The 5,000-nt window shown below is 55.9% G+C and overlaps 1 pseudogene; it reads right to left on the reverse strand.

The window, feature by feature from the left end:
* Positions 1-3,729: 3,729 nt before the first annotated feature.
* LOC143263467 (large subunit ribosomal RNA) overlaps positions 3,730-5,000 on the reverse strand; it is a 2,994-nt pseudogene continuing 1,723 nt past the window's right edge.

Below are 5,000 nucleotides of genomic sequence, written 5' to 3' on the forward strand. Positions count from 1 at the left end.
AAAACTCAAAGAAAACTCTATGACTCGGTGGTCGCTGGTCGTCAGGTCCTCGCGGACCTTCCAACCTCGCACCTTGTCGCAAATATCAGGTGTCGATAGTGTGACGTCGATGTATGACTGTCCACTAGGGCTGGAAAACGTCGGAGCGTTTCCAGCCTCGTTCAAGACAACCAAGCCATGGCTCACGATAAACTCTTCGAGTTTACGGCCTCTCACGTCCGTCTCCGCGCTGCCCCACTGGGCTGATTTCGCGTTAACGTCGGCAGAGATAATGACTCGGTTATGCTTAAGTGCGGAAAGAGCTCTCTCCAACCGCGCCAGACCTGATTCAACGTCATCGGAGCATTGAAAGTACTGGCTGATCAGGAAGAAGCTCCCAAACGAACCCGAGATGCTGACACAGGACAAATGCGTGTCGCACAAGTTAGAGACTTTGACCACGGTTAGATCCGGGTTTCTGACCGCTATTGCAGCCATCACCGGTTCGCCTGCCGTGATCAGCCTCGTTCTCAAGCCTAGCCCGGGCACAGTACCCCGCCAGCTATATGGCTCTTGTGCAAGCAACACATCTACCCCTCGCCTATGCATCTCAGTCCGGACTTCGTCGGTCACGTTTCGGGCCCGCTGCATGTTATGCTGCATGACCCGTATGACTCTCGAGCGTCGCCGGTCGTTTGTACTATCCATTCAATTCAAATTATTCTTGTCTAACGCGAGACATCTCCAAAACCAGCGCTTCCTGATAGGAGGCGCAGGCCGGGTCTCGCGACTTGTGTTCAAATGGTCGCCCTCTGTCTTTACAGTTGGAGCAGACCGGAGGCTTGCTCTTCCTGTTACAGAGGGCATAGCCGTGCCCTTTTTCGGCACAATGTCCGCAGACATCCTCTTTGAATTTGCAGCGCTTCGCCGTGTGCCCGAAGCGCTGGCACTTATAGCATCGGGTGACCTGTATGAAGTCCCGCACACGACAGGAACTCCACCCGAGGTACACCCGGTCCCCTCTCTGCGCCAGCCGCCGACGAATCTGCGGACTGACGGCCACTACCCAGTTGGCTGTCTCCGGGGTCTTGCCAGCCATGCGACTGACCCGAACACCCGAAGGCACATCCTTCTGGGACGCCTCAGAGAGGTTTTGCCTCCAAAGACTGGAGGCAATTTCCTCCTTGCCCATCCCTTTCGGAATGTCATAAATCAGGACCTCGGGGTCCCGTTTGCTGGGCAAGGAGACGGACAGTCCCGCACTCGCCAGCTTCTTATTGCCTACGAAGGCTTTTAGGTCCTCCTTGCGATCGGTTTCGACGACGATGCCACCGGAGTGGATGCGTCGAACCGATCTGACACGGATCGCCTCCTTCGCAGGTTTTACGATCGACAGAACAGCTCTCTTAGTAGCATCGCTGTTCTGTCCTTTATCCTTTGGCGGGAAGATACGCACCACGTATTGTGTCGGTGGTCTTCTCGCCTCCGGAGTCGCTGACTGGTTGACCTTTGCCACTTGGGCGTAGGTCAACTGCGCGGCATTGGAGACCGTCTTCGGGAGGGTTCCCTTGGACGGCCCAGGTCGCGCCGCACTCATTACGGCAGGACGCGCTTTTAGGTCCGCCCTGACCGCGGCGAGTTGCCCTTCGACGAAGCTGTTTCGTTGAATCAGCTCCTGGACCAACTCGTTGAGTGCTCCGACTTCTGCTAGTATCTTCGACCCGGACTCCTTGTTGACTTTCGACTCGGGTCGAAAGCAAAAGGTCCGTATCTCCGATACTCGCCTGAAGGCTTCGTCTCTCACGAGATCGAGAGGCCGTACCTTGTGCCCGGAAACCGTCCCCTTCGATTTCCTGGCCTGGTTTGCTGCGGCCTTGCCAGTAGGTGCGACTGGCTTGGCACGCTTCGACTTTTTGGTGACGGTTTTCCAACCGCCACCTTCGGGGTCTTCGACACGCACGGGTGCCGGTTGCACCTTCACGAGCGTGTCTTTGACTGGTTCGATTTTTCTGGGTTTCTCCTTCCCAGCCTTGCGGCTGGGGGAGTCCCCCGACTTGGGCGCTGTCCCCACGTTACCGGTGTCCGGCGCGCCTTCTACCGTGGCCTCAGTTTTCACCGAGACCGCTCGCGTGGGTGTCACGCATCTCTCCAAGGTCACACGAGGATTGGCGATGTTCAGCACCTTCCCGGACCTTGTCTTTTTCGCAGACGCAGGAGGGCTAACAGCTGCTGCTGTAGCTTCCGCGTCTGTGGCGACGGCTTCACTCCGAGTAGGAGCTGGACCCGCCGACTTCGAACGTTCAATTTGTACTTTCAATTTAGATCCCATAGTTAGATCTTTGCCTTCATCCGGTACGCTCCCCGGCCACCACCGACCCACACATTTTGGAACCCGCCATCAGGCTGGGTTAGGGCTACGCACCGGACATAGTCTGCTGACTGGGCCGATTGCTCAACCCAGCCCGCGTCCTCGCCCGTCAGAACCCACTCGCCGAAGCGTATGGTCGTTCCAAGCCGATTGACTGGACCAGGGCTGCTTTTCTCGTCCAGCCTCCCATCTAGCCGAAGCAGAGGCCAAAGGTACGTGTTGGGGACGTCTCACCCGCAGGAGAGGGCCCCCTCAGATCCCAGGATCCTCTTTTCCGACGACAAGGGTCGCCACGCACGGCAAACACGCGGGAGACAGCAGTCGGAGAGGCTGCCTCTTCCTCTCCACCACACTTCGTTCGGTTCGCTGCGTTTTGAGAACACGAGCTATCCAGCGGTACCTTTTTCGTGGAGGCTCAAGTGTGGCTAGGGCACGTTTGCCCCTTGCGGCCTGGGTTGCCCAGGTGATTGGTTGCATCCCGATTTCTAGATCCAGCGGCATGTTGCTACGTGGCGCGCTCAGACAACGAAAATGCGGCATTCCGGTCAGACCAGAAAAACCGCACAACGTGACGCGGGGGACTGCAGCCACAAGTGACAACAGTCCCCCGGTAGGGAGTAGTACAGCATATTCAATGCTGTACATGAACACGCCACAGCCCGTATGCTTAGTTCAAGGGCCTCGCCATTATGCGAAGTACTACATGTACAACGCACTGGCGGTCTCAAAATACCCTCATCGCCGATGCATCTGATGCATCCGTCAACTCGGCAGCATTCACTCCGTCGGCGTGTTGCTTTGTGGCGTGTTCAGATAACGAAAATGCGGCATTCCAGTCAGACCAGAAAAACCGCATAACGTAACGCGGGGGACTGAAGCCACAAGTGACAACAGTCCCCCGGATGGGAGTAGTGCAGCATGTTCAATACTGCACAAGAACACGCCACAGCCCGCTTGCTTAATCACGGGCCTCGTCATTATGCGAAGCACTACATGTACAACGCACTGACGGTCTCTCGAGTGCCTTCATCGCCGATGCACCTATCGACTCAGCAGCAACATTCAATCCGACGGCGTGTTGCTTCGTGGCGTGTTCAGACAACGAAAATGCGGCATTCCAGTTAGACCAGAAAAACCGCATAACGTGACGCGGGGGACTGCAGCCACAAGTGACAACAGTCCCCCGCTAAGGAGTAGTACAGCATATTCAATGCTGTACATGAACACGCCACAGCCCGCATGCTTAATCTCGGGCCTCGCCATTATGCGAAGTACTACATGTACGACGCACTGACGGTCTAAAATGCCTTCATCGTCGACGCATCCATCGACTCGGTAGTAGCAACAACCTACGCGAGGACTAGTTCGGGGGTCGCCTCTCAACCCTGGGTGGCCACAGACCGCCACCGCCAGTAGATAGGGACAGATGGGAATCTCGTTAATCCATTCATGCGCGTCACTAATTAGATGACGAGGCATTTGGCTACCTTAAGAGAGTCATAGTTACTCCCGCCGTTTACCCGCGCTTTTTTGAATTTCTTCACGTTGACATTCAGAGCACTGGGCAGAAATCACATTGCGTCAACACCCGTGGGGGCCATCGCAATGCTTTGTTTTAATTAGACAGTCGGATTCCCCTAGTCCGTGCCAGTTCTGAGCTGAGCGTTGAATGGCGGCCGAAGAGGACGACCGCACCGATGGGAAACGCCACGGAAGCCTCGCAGCAAGGAAGATCCGCGGGAGGCCAAGGCACGGGACCGAGCTCGGATCCCAGCCACGAGAGCCGTTCACCTCGCCCAGGCCCGGCACGTCAGCCAGACCCGCTTCCCGACCAAGCCCGACACGCCCCGCTCCTCAGAGCCAATCCTTATCCCGAAGTTACGGATCCAATTTGCCGACTTCCCTTACCTACATTAATCTATCGACTAGAGGCTCTTTACCTTGGAGACCTGCTGCGGATATGGGTACGAACCGGCGCGACACCTCCACGTGGCCCTCTCCTGGATTTTCAAGGTCCGAGGGGATGATCCGGACACCGCCGCAACTGCGGTGCTCTTCGCGTTCCAAACCCTATCTCCCTGCTAGAGGTTTCCAGGGAACTCGAACGCTTATACAGAAAAGAAAACTCTCCCCGGATCTCCCGACGGCGTCTCCAGGTCATTTTGGGTTACCCCGACGAACACTCTTACGAGGGCCCGAATGGTATGCGGTTCCGCTGCCGGGTTCCGGAATAGAAACCGGATTCCCTTTCGCCCAATGGGTGTTTTTTGTGCATGTATATAATAACAAAATATGCTGCGATTTATATAATAATAAAAAAAATAATAAAATAGCTGCGTTTTTTTTACAAGTGTTTAACGTCTTAGGACACCTCATCTACATAGGATTTCTCTTAGGGCTTAGGATCGACTGACTCGTGTGCAACGGCTGTTCACACGAAACCCTTCTCCACGTCAGTCCTCCAGGGCCTCGCTGGAGTATTTGCTACTACCACCAAGATCTGCGCCGACGGCGGCTCCAGGCAGGCTCACGCCCAGACCCTTCTGCGCACACCGTCGCGACCCTCCTACTCGTCAGAGCTTCATAGAGGACAATAAATTGCCCCGCTTCACACATACCACTGACGGTGGAGTATAGGCGCGACGCTTCAGCG

This window comes from Megalopta genalis, unplaced genomic scaffold, assembly GCF_051020955.1.
Source record: "Megalopta genalis isolate 19385.01 unplaced genomic scaffold, iyMegGena1_principal scaffold0627, whole genome shotgun sequence".
NCBI lineage: Eukaryota > Metazoa > Arthropoda > Insecta > Hymenoptera > Halictidae > Megalopta > Megalopta genalis.